Source organism: Opisthocomus hoazin, chromosome 2, assembly GCF_030867145.1.
Source record: "Opisthocomus hoazin isolate bOpiHoa1 chromosome 2, bOpiHoa1.hap1, whole genome shotgun sequence".
Taxonomy (NCBI): Eukaryota; Metazoa; Chordata; class Aves; order Opisthocomiformes; family Opisthocomidae; genus Opisthocomus; species Opisthocomus hoazin.
The window spans coordinates 24599770-24613583 of NC_134415.1; positions in this window are offsets into that span (position 1 = coordinate 24599770).

Here is a 13814-nt window from a genome sequence, read left to right on the forward strand (position 1 = left end):
CAAAACTCAAATATTTTCCATGGGACATTGAGCTCAGTGGCCTGACCTACAGCTCCTTTCCGTCTCTCATTACCAAGTTTCCTTCCCACAGGGAAGAAAGCACCAAGGCAAAAGTCCAGCGTGTGCATCTGAACTTGGAGTTCATGTTCACAACTCCAATTTAGACAGAGTCGTATCCTTTTTACCAGTACTAAACAGAACTTCCAAGCCAGTCGCTGCAACAACCACAGACTAGTCACCGTTTTAAAAATAAATATTTGCCAAGAGTTGCCAGTGCAACTGTGTGAGTAGCACTAACATCACTAAAGACATTTAGCTGGCTTCTAATTAGAAATGTGATTTAATGTTTTTACCACCCTTTTTTGTTTCCTTTTTAAAACATCCATATGTTTGACATTTTGTTCGTAGAAATATTCACAGAAATGAATTCTGGGTTCATGGCTGAGATACCTAAGGAGATTAAATTTTTTGTTTCAAGTGTAAGGCACTTTCACAGGTTCATTTGTTGAGTTAAAGAACTAAAACAGTAATGTACATTCATAATATAACATTTCACACAGCTTCATGAATAATCATAAATACTAAGTACCCAACTAAATGAGGTGGTAGAAAAAAGGACTTTTCTCAGAAAAATACTAAAAAAAAATGAAAAACAATGAAAAAGAGCTATGAGCATTTTTATAAGGAACTATTTCTGTGCCTCACCACCATACCCACTCCCCCCAAAGCAAACCTAACAGCAAAAATTATTTCAGAAGAAAACAAAATATTTCACTTCAGAAACATTGCCAGCTGGGAGATCCAGAGGAGATCCTGTAGTTCTGATATCTCATACTACTAGTCTCCCTCACAGATTTATCTTCTAGATTGCACTACATTTGCAATGGTGCAGCATAGTCTTTCGCATCATGACAGAAGCCAGGTATATCATGGAAGTTTGTGGTCAGAGCACTTCAAGAACAATTTAACAGATCTTGAGAGCCCAGTCTTACACACCCAGAAAAGACAACCCTGATTCCCATGAAGAACTCTAGCAGAATTTTTGAATGAAATGTCTTATTATCAGCCATGTATTGACATATCCAATCACTTGTACTTTTGAAGGAAAATAATAGACCCAAGTCAGATACTTGTGAAATCTTTTTTAGTCAAAAACCTCATTTTCTACAAAATAGCAATATTGACTATTTAGAGCAAATGGATGTAAATACAAATAGCTACATTGGTTAGGGAAATTATTTACCTATTTAACTTTGCATCCGGGGTGCTATAGTATTTCTATTCCTGTTGGCAAGGCTGGATTTCATGGAGCAGTATATTGCCCCAGCAGCACAGTGGCAGAGAAACCAGCTATACCACAGCTTCTGCTGACACTGTGCATGCAGAGCCAGTGACACACAGACCAACAGTTTCAGTAAATATTATTTAGAAGCCTTTGAAATGTAGAAGCAAGGTAAACATAAGCAGGGAATTTTATTAAATGGAACAGTTACCTACTTGAAAAGGATCTTTTTCTCTCACACTCCCACATACAATTTCATTGATTTCTATGAGATTAATTGCATGCATCTGGCTTGCAAGAGCCTCTGGCAGACAACCTCTGAGCAAACAAAATGGCTGCCTAAACGCCGGTTTTGCATTCAAAGCCAGTTATGTCTCTGCTTGCCATCTACCATGATTATTATTGTTTCTTCTCAATGTTTCCTGCATTTAAAATTTCTTTGAACAACATTGTTCTTACTAGTTCTAAAATGGTTCTTATAATGGTTACCAGATTAATGCAAAGTTTTGTCATAAGTCAGCCACAGAAAAGAACACATTCCCTAATTCTGCATTTTGCAGAGGCTTAGTAAAAAACAAAAAAAGGTAACTAGAAAGAAGGCTTTGCATTGCTTCCTTTACCTTACTTATCCACCTCTTTTGTCTTAACTATATTTATTTTCCATAGCTGATTGAAAATTACAAAACTACAATGCAGGAAAAAAATAATGATCAGACTGTCAATTCTCATATCTTCATTACTACAATGAGTAAATTGTTGATGCCCAGAGTTCAGGGATTATATGAAAAATTTAACAAACTTTTTGAAGTGAATGGAGAGAGTGGAGAGGCTTGAGAATATGGCTCATGTATTTCCTTGTGTTTCAGAGAGCCGAATGCTTTTTGGAAAAAAGTAATGATTTTTACTGAGCCTGGAGGGTTTTCTTTTGGAAGTGTAAGTCCATTCTGACTATTTTTTTCTTACAGGAGTTTCATCAGCTCTTCTTCATGGAAAAGAAGTCATCTATTTAATATGCTACAGGGTGGGTCTCTAATGCGGTAAAGAGCCCAGCTCTCATGGTGTTACACACTGGAAAGGCCACTTTTTCCATTCCAGACAGAGGAATGAAATTGTCTGCGTTACAGAACATTTTGCTGAAGCAAGAGCCCCTTCTTTACTGTTTCGTAATGGACTTTGGAGAGTGATTCAGTGTGGGCCAGGACATAAGGCAGGCATAAAGTGCTGCCCACTTCCATTAGCAGCCCGCAGGGTCTATGAGGAATACCTTGCTGCAGGAACAGCCACGCCAAAACTCTTCAAGTGACTGAAAGTGCATCAGATTTTTAAAAGCTTTGTCCTGGAGCAGGGGGCCAGGGCAGGGAGCGCTACCAGTGTTACTGAAAACCCCGTTATAAATCATGTATACCTGTAGCACACCCAGAAAATGTCTGTCACCAGCTCTCAAGGTGTTGCCACAGCGGTGATTTCTGTGCTTCTCCTCGAGCGCAGTGTTATAAACAGTGGCCAACAAGGCCCAGACCAGACATCCTGAGTGACCCATCTGAGGCACGCGCAGCCACTGGCCTCCACAGCAGCTCACCTGGAGGGCGGCCATGTCAGGGTGGCCATGGCTAGGCAGCCATGTCAGGACTCCCTTCCACCAGAGCTGTTCCCAGCTGCAAGCCGTGGGCTGACAGGGTGGTGACAGGTCCTGTTTCATGCTGCCTTCCCTTTCCATTTTGATGTACTGATGTGCCCCACAATACGTGCTGCACGGCGTGGTGGCCTGCAGCCAGGTAATCAGCTCGGAGTGCTCCTAGATGCCTCATCAGATGAAGACTCCAGCTACGCGCAGCTCTCACAGAGCCCCTGTTTCTTACAGCAACAGAATGATCTCGGTTTTTCCATGAGATTCCACACCTGTAACTGTAACTATCGTCTGGTTATTTCAGGATACAGGAGCCTATTTGCATAGAAGCCTGCAAATACAGCATATAAATTTGAAACCACCAGCATTTCAGCAATAAGGCAGCTATAACTATTTCTCAAAATAAAGTAAGCTTTGAGTGGAAGAGGCCACTTGATACTTCATTTTGCTTTTAATTAACGGTGACTTTAAATGCTTTAAAATTAAAAGATATCATGCGATAATTCAGGTTGGAAGCTGCCTCAGACAAAAATATAATGAACTGGCTGAGGATTTGAATTTTTGTTTGAAGCTGCAATTAATATTAAAGGAAAAGCTTTATTTTTCCTAGTTCATGTCTTTAAAATTCTCATTTCCTTTCAATAAGATAGGAGACAGATATATGAAAGCTTACAAAAAATAATGCAAAATTTTGGGAGCGTAGCCTGCATGGGCAACTCAGCGTTTTGCTAGGACAAACGATTCCTTGCTTGCCAGACAAAGTCTGCTGAACAAAAGCTGTCTTTAAATAAGGCTCCTGTAATTTAGTGAAGAGATAATGCCATGTTATTCAATAATAAACAGTCTCCGTCACACTGCCAACAAACACGGCAAAAACAAGACATTCATTTTCAAAGGGGGAAATACTCCTACTGCGACAGAACCATTACCACGCCTTTACTGTCAAGTGAAATAATTGACGTGGACATAATACTAACATGTGGTGTGGGGAGAGAAGATCTCCAGCACAAAAGAGAAAGAGTCTTTGCCTTAGAATAACAGCAGTTATTCATGCTTCTACCTTTCTGGTAGAAGACTGTGCCCAGTGGTTGAAACAGAAACATTTATTGATACTTACCAATAGTAAACATCATCAGTTTGGCTTCAAATACTTTACCTCCAAAGTATTTATTGAGTATTGACTTTCAGAGATATAAACTGTCTCTTAAAAATGCTTAACCATTTTAATGTAGCCAGTAATAAAGGAAATAAGGAGTTCATTATACTAATACAAAGATATTCACAAAGATTGATTATTACTTAATAAAAATTCTGCAACCTAATGTGTGGATTTGCTCTTCTTATGCATTTAATACTACCATGGGTCTTCACATTTGCCAATGCCTTTGCCCCAAGGACCTTATAGTCTTGATCAACCAACTTAATGATATTTCTTGTATATCTAAAAATGGAGATAAGATATTCAAATATCAGAATCAAACCATATGAAATTAAGTTCTTCCATCCACTTACAGGCCTCTGGTAGTTCCATGGACTAAGTTTAGGACCACAAAAGATCTCCGGATTAAAAACTTTTAGAAAATTTGATGGGATTGTTTCATTTAATATTTTTATGTTATTAGCTTTTTGTCTATTTTTATCTTTTGAGGGGGATTAGTAATAAGAGATGATGACATCCTGCATATTGTGACAACTGTATTTCTAACGACATGCTTGAGCTCAAGCTTGTAAAGTCCTGGCTAATACCATGTCCTGGAAAAACAATTTTCTATAACATAAAACTATCTAAAGTTATAATTTTACGAACAGAATCTTAGTGCTGAGTGCAAGTTACTCATATTAAATGCATTTTTTTCTTTGAATTTCAAAAAAATATTTTTACCATTTTCCTAAGTTTCAAGCAACCCCTAAATTAAATTCCTGTCTTTTTTTCCCCTACAATTTAGTTTGGTTTTGGAAGCCCATTGTTTCATATTTGTGATAACTAAGTCTTTGGATATCAAGAAGTAAATGGGGTTGGTTTCACATAGCTAGGAAAATGGCTGAATACCTCTAGGAGAACTTAGCCCGATCCCTACCCTTTCCCTCCAATTTTTCCATGCAAAGCGTAGGAAGTGGAATAGAGGAGGAGATGCCATGCAGCTTGGCAATCACTGTGTGTCTCATCCTCGAAGTCACATTGTTTGCTCTTACACATCTATGAACAAAGGACACTCTCTTGCCAAGAGTGATTTCTAGAGTACCTATTAATTAATTCCTTTCTGTACTATCTCAGATGATGACAAGGAGAGATTTTTTTTTTCCCTGATGTGGGTTGTACATAGCCTATGTGCATCTTTGTTGCTTTCTTCTTGGATTTTTGTTGTAGTATTTTCTAAAAAATAAAATAAACTCCAAATTTAATTAAAATATAGCAATCCAAATGAATTGCACTAAATTCAATGGCAGTGTCAAATGTAGCATGCAGTCTTGAGTTAAGTTATCCAACTACGCATATGTACCGTAATGTTTTTTTTGGCTACTGAATGTCATTGAAAAATGTCCCTCTAGACATCTCATTTAATATATTATATAATGGATTAATTACTGTTCTATATTTTATATGATTTATAGCCTCAAGTTTTAAACAACCGTAGAGTAAGAATACACTGAAAAAACTAGATATCAATTTGTCCAATGGCTTTTACTACACAATTTTTTAATTAGTTTGCGATCCATGTGACCTAAAAGTTAGTTCCTGGAAAATACTGAAAGAACTTTGTGAAAGTCTTTCATTTTAATTCATTGTATGCAACGGTACTTACACATCAGGATCATTATACCTGCATGGAATAGTCTGCACTATACACAACTGAACATCCTCATTTAAAAACCCATTTGAAAGCAAGTGGGAAGCAGATGCTGTTCTCCCTTATGTGACACCAGCACAGTTCCACTGGAACTCAGAATACTCTGGTGTAAAGGCACAGTCGAATTTCATGCAGAACTCCTGTGCAGCTGCCAAAGTCAGCTTTAACTGGAAGGCACAGCAGCTCTTTCCCAGAGGCAGCTCTCTCTGACTGCACAGATGTGTCACCAGCACATGGGCTATGGGATGAGCAGCTACTCCATATGCCATGAATGGGCAGTATGAAATTTCCTGACTGGACTTGCCTCTGATAGCTGAGGCAGAAGAGTTGCTCTCTACAACATATACCAGAATTGGCAGGAGTGTGGCTCCTCTCTTTTCTAGTCCTGTGAAGGTTCAAGAAAGTACAGGGACTCCAGCTGCTAGGAACTGATTGATTATTCTGAGCTAACAAGCACCACAGGTTAAACGCACAAAACACATCACTACTCCAGCCCTACTGGTCCTGAAAAATAAGACGACCTCTGTAAAAAATGAGAAATGTATTTAAATTTCCCACATACTCAAGTGCTAAAATATGATATTCTATAACCAATCTTCGGCGATTACCACATCAGGCTTCTCTGTCCGTAGCATGTCTCTGTTATGCTCTTAGTAATAGAGTAGGCGAAACAGCATGATCTGTTCTCAGTCTCTCTTTGTCTTGGTAAAATCCCTAATCATTTTTGTCATTACACAAAAAAGCCATTTCAGGTGACTGCTTTCCATTTGCTAAGAAATGCCACAAGAGCTTGCCCCATACTCTACCTGCACTGTCATTTTAAATTTGCTGTATTAACAACTATGGACCTCTTCTAGAACTCATCCAGGGGCTGTGGGTACTTTGTCCACAGATACCAACATCAGTCAGCTAGCACTGGCAGTCAGTGCAGGTTCCAGCAGAGCAAAGTACTGTGGCACATCCCACAGCAAGGAAGCCCATAGCCAAAATCTAGTATTTCATCTAATCATGATACCTTTTTTTTAATATATTGCTCTGCAAAGCAAAGAGGAGTGTGTTGCAGAAATCAGAACCCAAAGATGAAATGCCATCATTATCATGATGACGTGCAGCATTAGAGCAAATACTGCAATTACAGCAAATCCAAGACCTGGAAAAAGATTTTTCATTCTTCAGTCAGTAGATCACAGCTACGGACTGAGCATCCAGAAACTGTCTAAGACCTAATAAGGTTCCTAAAATTTGAAGCAGAATAAACAGCTGCATTGGGACTGCTTAGCCTAGAGAAGAGCAGGCTCAGGGCAGATCTTATCAGTGTACAATACCTGAAGAGAGGGTGTAAAGAAGACGTAGCCAGGCTCTTTTCAATGGTACCCAGTTGTGGGACAAGAGGCAACAGGCAAAAATTGAAACACAGGAGGTTTCCTATGAACATTAGGAAATACTTATTTACTGTGAGGGTGACTAAGCACTGGCACGAGTTGCCCAGAGAGGTTGTGGAGTCTCCCTCCTTGGAGATATTCAAAAGCAGTCTGGCCATGGTCCTGGGCAACTGGCTCTAGGTGGTCCTGCTTGAGCAGAGGGTTGGTCAAGATGACCTCCAGAGGTCCCTTCCAACCTCAACCCTTCCATGATCCTATGATAAATGCTAACATAAAATGCTAATATAAAGTGCTAATACAAACCATAGCTATTTTACTCATTGGGATACTACAACTTAATGTCAGTTCAACTTCTGTTTGCTTGTCCTAATTGACATTTCTGTCTTGTTCAGATATTAGATTACTCACGCAGTCTGGGCAGATACTACAAGATGTTTTCAGTACAGTAGAGTTATTGCCCTCTCTTCCCTAATACAGGTAATCCTGATGAACTCTTCCCTCTAGGGAAAGGAGCAGTTCATCCAAGCTGTCCCTTGGAATTACACCAGTGCATCCCATCTACTTTCTGGTTAGAAACTCCAACCACAGGCAATCTGTTAACAATGGACATGGAAGCACTTCCCAGCTCTGAAAATTCATTTATTCCCTTACCACTCTCCTGTGCCCTATCCAAGCATCAAAAAGAGGAAAAACAGAATCAATTGCAACAGGCAAGAGATGCCTTTACAGCAGCTGGCACCCCTTTCCCACAAATACAGACATAAAGCCCAAAGCTATATTTTCATGCAAGATGTATCCAACCACTGCCATTTATTCCCCGTCTTATCCAGGAAGGTCACTGGTTTCACAGAAACAAAAACCTCATTCATATTTTAGCCTCATCAAAATTGTAATTTTGAAACTTAGCAAGACCCCAGTGAGAACAAGGTTCTATTCCATCCATTGCAAATTATCCACAAACTGTCACGAGACTGTGCTACAATGGGTTCTCATATCCAGCTATTTTTCAGTCCTTGAGTACGTTTCTGCCATGCAGTCTATGCTGTGATGATGGAATTTTTAACAGCATGCTTGTGCATTCTTCAGGACTAGCATTGCTAAAGCCCAGTTTCTATCTGTACATCCAAGGAGATATATAATTTCAGGAAGCATGACTTTCACAACAGTAAATCAACTTACTTCATTTTAAATTGAAATGGATTGCTGAAAAGAATTACTTTCAAGGACCTGGAGGCCCAGTCCCCTTCCTGTTCGATGAAACCAGGGTTCCCTTGTTTTTTCATTCCATGAGCATGACAGTCAACCCATGACACTGCACGTCATACCGCACAGTGAGCACTGCATTCTGACTCAGATACTGCCAGTGGCTACTTCCCCTCTGTTACACTTTTGGGCAGGAGTTTCTCCTAAAGATAAAACAATAGAAAGCATACAGAGAGATCCTAAGGTTCCCTTCCTGATAACGTTTGCACAGCATCACAACTGTTCATGGTGGAATAGACCCTGGGAAGATGTTATACCCATCTTTCCCAAAAACTTCTCCTACCCTCTACCAGATCATTCCTATGTGTCTGTAGGAGTACCTATAATACAGTTTGGAAGGGAGCAGAGATCGCTACCTGCAGCTACGCTAGTTATTTTAAGGAACACTTGCCACTTTTTAGTGGTGAGAATATGTCTTGAATAAGCACTTGGGAAGGGAAGACAAAGCCCTTTCTAGCTGGCATCCCCACCTCTGACAGCTCTGAACAGAAGAAAGCTGTCTGAAAAACTCTGATTTCTGGATGAGGTGAGCCTCTTCAGAAGAGCTGTCTCTTCATAAGGAGGACTACAGGCACAACCACTAAAAGGGAAGAGCGCAAAGAGAACGTTCACCCTTAGTAACACATTTATAATGGTAGCTGCATAAGCAAACACTGAGATAGTGCTTTTGTAATACAAAATATATAAAAATACAAATTTGAATATGATTCAAATACAAGAAAAAAGTGTATTTGATTCATAATCTTTAGATTTTTAAAAAACTTTGTTAGGAACATAAGTTCCCGAGAAAAGACACCTGGCTCCAGATTTTCTCTACAGGAAGTGATAAACCAGAGAGTTTGAAGTTAATACATTGAAATTGTTTGCTTTTATGGAAATATTAGGACACGCTCCAGATTTTTAGCTACACCTGTGAAAAGAAACCAAAGACACAAAGTTGCACAGCTTCATGCACCAGTTTTGCATCACTGTCTGCTACAGTTTGGAAACATTGGCTGAAAAAAATCAAAATAGTCTACCTAGTCATCGACAAGTTCCTTATGGATACAAGGAAGCACAGGTCCCTGATACCCACTAATCACTGGGAGTTTTGCCTTGATCAAGGCCTACACCTTTCATACCAGCTGTGTTGGCTGGGGACAGTTTGGGGGAGACTCTTATACACACATTAGATGACCATTCAAATGCCAAATACAAGCAGACAAAAGCAGATGTCTGTTTAGGCTGCCTTACACATCTTTCTCTGGTAGCCGATTCTTTCCAACATCTCTCTCCTGTTTTGCACATCCAGACCAGAAATCACCTTTAACACTTGTAGCACAGTATTTTAGGGGTTGCACTGAGTTAATAGAAAAAATGATGACATGAGGAAAATGAGACCTTGCATAAGGACAATTTCCAGCTACCCTGCTGCCAATATTGTAACGTAAAGTTCAAGCAAAACAGTCCACCACTCCATCACCTCTGCTGCAGGGTGGCTCCTGCTGCAGGAGCAACTCAACTGTTAATGCAGCAGATAATGAATCACAGCTATTAGTCCAAAATATTTAGAAGAGCAAGCACTAAGGTCAGATTACTTTCATGTGCTGGGTTTTAAATTGTGATGTTTCAGCAGCAAGTATTCAGAACAGCAAATGCATTCTCTAAAAGGAACAACTTGGGCCATCTCAGGCTACACTTGTGTCCGCTAATGAAGAATAATCTTAAAGCATGCACTGAACATCTCTAGATGAGAATGTATCAGTCCGAAATCCCTGCTAGGTTTGCAGGCAGGGATAATACCTGAAAGGAGGTTGTAATGAGGCAGGTGTTCGTCTCTTCTCCCAGGTAACTAGCAATACGACAAGAAGCAATGGCCTCAAGTTGCATCAGGGGAGGTTTAGATGAGTTATTAGGAACAATTTCTTTACTGCAAGAGTGGCCAGACATTGGAATATGCTGCCGAGGGAGGTGGTTGAGTCACCATCCATGGAGGTGTTTAAAAAACATGTAGATGTGGCACTTCAGGATATGATATAGTAGGCATGGTGGTGTCGGGGTAATGGTTGCACTTGATGATCTTAGAGGTCTTTTCCAACCTATGATTCTATGATTCTATGATTCTATGCTATAAGGCAACAGTTCCACTATTGTGTTACAGGTCTGCTGATGGTAAAGACTCTAAACAGAACAATAAGCAACACATATATCTGAACAAGTTTTGTTTTCTATTTCTGTTTTCTGTTATCTCGCTGATAGCTAAGGTGATTACCTTCAGGAATAATGCATACAGACTGAAAACACATATTGGTCACAAGAATGGCCAGACATAATCAGGGAAGGGATTAACAAAATCGAATCCAATTACTCCTAAAAGCACAATATGCAATATACCTATATGAAAAATAGCAGTTAGAATTTTCCATAAAGGATGCTCTTCAATATAACCACAGCCAAATGTTAATCTGCTTCTTATTTGGTCTTAACTTCTCTGTTCATAGTAATTATATAAACCCTGCCTGTTAAACTAACCAATTCTCCTAAGACTGGCAGTTTCATTTTTATAAGATCAACAAGATTTTAAGTATTCTTGGGAGCTGCTCTCAGGAGTTAATTATAGAGTGAGGAAATGGGAACATGCAGGCATATGGCCTTCAGACTCTGCACAAACAAGTATTCACTTATGATTAAAAAAAAAACAATTGGAGATTTGATGCCCCTGGACTTTAAAAAAAAATAAATATATATATGAAAACTAGAAATGCAGATAACCCATTTGTTCAGTCAGGCAGCCTGTCTTCTTTCATGAGATATCAACAAATAATGAACATCTATTAAGATGGGAGTTCAGTGAGCTCAGCCTATTGCTTAACTTCACAGGTGATATACCGAGTAGCACACAGACAGATGACTAGGTCAGGGACTAGGACTGGTTGCTACTTTTTCCCACAGAATGAAATGACACAGAAATGACACCATTTTGACAGAATTATACTGTGCCTCTCAGGATACCACTCTCAAAGCTATTTCAGTTGTTCTGGTAAGAAGCTTGGCATCCTGGTTTTCAGACTTCCCCATTCACTGCCGTCAGACTGGCAGCTCTCCTCCTCATTCACTACCCTTAAGAATTTAATTGTTTCCATTTTAACATTTTGTATGGGACTGTCACAAGCAGAAACCCTTGCCCCGGCACCGAAAGGGGCTACATAGACTGTGAGCTCTATCTTGTTAACTCTGCTGGCTTCAGATCTCAATTTGTGCTGGAATGTCAGATGTCCCCTCCTCATCCTATGTGATACAATGGCCCAAGCTGCTTCACTCATCCATTAGATTTTGTCTTTTAAAGAAACTCTTGGAGGGGGTGAGGACCAATGAATGTTTGCAGCAGATTTAACAGTCCTCAAGTATTACAAAACTACTGTAGGAGAAGAAAGGAGTTAGGCCAAATCTAAGTGCTTTTAAAACCACACCCTTGAAAGAAAAGAATACATATCTCTGCTTGCAAAATAGAAATTCCATTTAACAACTCCATCAAAAATTACAACTTTGATTATTCCAGGAAGAAAAGACAGAATGGCAAATCTCTCAAACTATATTCCAAATTATAAAGCCAAATCCTCTGTGAGATACTGAAATCCTGTATTGCCAGTGAAGCACTAATGGGAAGCGGTTCTTTTCCATGCAGATAACTTTAATAGCAGCTGACTGTGAAAGGCCTATTAAAACCTAGGAATTAAATGCTGAACTTTTAGAAGTTACACAAAGAAATGGAGAACCAGTGAAGCAGAGCTTTCTGAGAGACTGCACCACCAAATTCTCTTAGCTCTGTGTGCTTCAGGTAAGCAAAACAATTCCAGTAGTGCTAGAAGCAACACGCTTAACCCTTAGGTGAGTGGCATTTTCTATGCTGCCTACCAGAAAGCAACAACTCTGCCTGAAATTTGGTAAGACTGGAATTGATATCATAACTTAGTGATGTAGAGGCCTGCAAGTATTTTGAGATGTGTGTGTTGTGGTGGTGAGTAAGGTTGAAGACTGATCATTTTACAGCCCTTATAAATCACTTCATCATTGCGCTCTTTAACATATTTCCACTTAAGGGAAAATATGCAGTTCCTGTCTGCTTTTGAGCCTCTGGTAAAGTACACATTTGTGTATGCTTTTGTAATCAATTTACCCATGAAAGTTCAGATCAGACACAATATCTGGTTTGCAGCAAGGTTTTCCTTTCCAAAAGAAAAACTAAATTAGTCTTATTATGAATCATTCAACAGTATTGATATTACAATCTGAGCTAAAACAAACATCATAAAACTACCAGACAGTAAACACAACACTAATAAGAGTAGGGGTCTAACTTTAACAATTAAAAAAAATATATTTTCATGAATGTTCAGCATTCTCAATTTTTCTGCCATCTCAGCTGAATTTACACTGAGACATCCCTTTCTTTCTAGCCCAGTGTATTTTCCATTTGGTCTCTCATTCCTAAACCATATCAAATGGCTAGAAAGGGATAACTTCCTCTGCCTAAAGCGGTGACCTCACACTGCATAGTCTTTACTTAGTGTAGTCCAAAGAAAGAGGAAATTGTTTTGGATGGAGAAGGTAATTCCCACCAGAGGATCCCCATGAAACAAGTGTTTACTAAATCTGTCCCCTGGATCATACGGTGTACAACTCTCACAAATGTGAGGTGATGAACAGTTTTCAAACCCCGGTGGGCAATGGGGTCATTCACCATAATGTAGTTTTTATCACTTATTATCTGGCCAGCATATTATGAAAATTCATTTGATCATGGCTTTGGTGAAAAGTTTGCAGTTTGTGCTGCACTGGAGACTAGATGTTTGGGTAGCAAGTCAGCAAATGATAGGTCAAGTTCAAAAGCTTCATCCAAATACATCTACTAAGCATTAAAAATTGCAGTTATTGATCTGAATTAGTTCAGATAAGAGCTAGGTCACACAGAAACACAGTATCAGAGCGAGGAACCCTTACTGCCAGAGCACATGGGCCTGTTGAGACCAGTGACGTCCACTCCCAGAACCCTCCTACCTTGCTTGAACTGAGAAAGAGAAATGCCCCCATTAAGCTTTTTTCTTTCCTTAGTCCTATAAAAAGTTGATTCTCTGGCTGTAGTTTTACCAGCTGTGGCTTTCGTTCCAGGCCGTAAAATAATACTGTCTTGTCTGCATAGGCAGCCTCAGTTTCATAAAATAATGGCAGGAAAAAATTAATAGACTCTCAAGCCCAAAATTTAAAAAAAATCTTGGTAACGTCCCTTTCTTTTGCCTTCCACTTCCCAAAATAATCATTTGCTTGAAGAACAAAACATAAGCTTTGTTTAAAAATCAAATGGTAGGTTTTGATCTCCTCTGATTTTACTCAGAAGCTAGCAGAGGGGAGCAGGAGATCTTTCCCTCATCTCA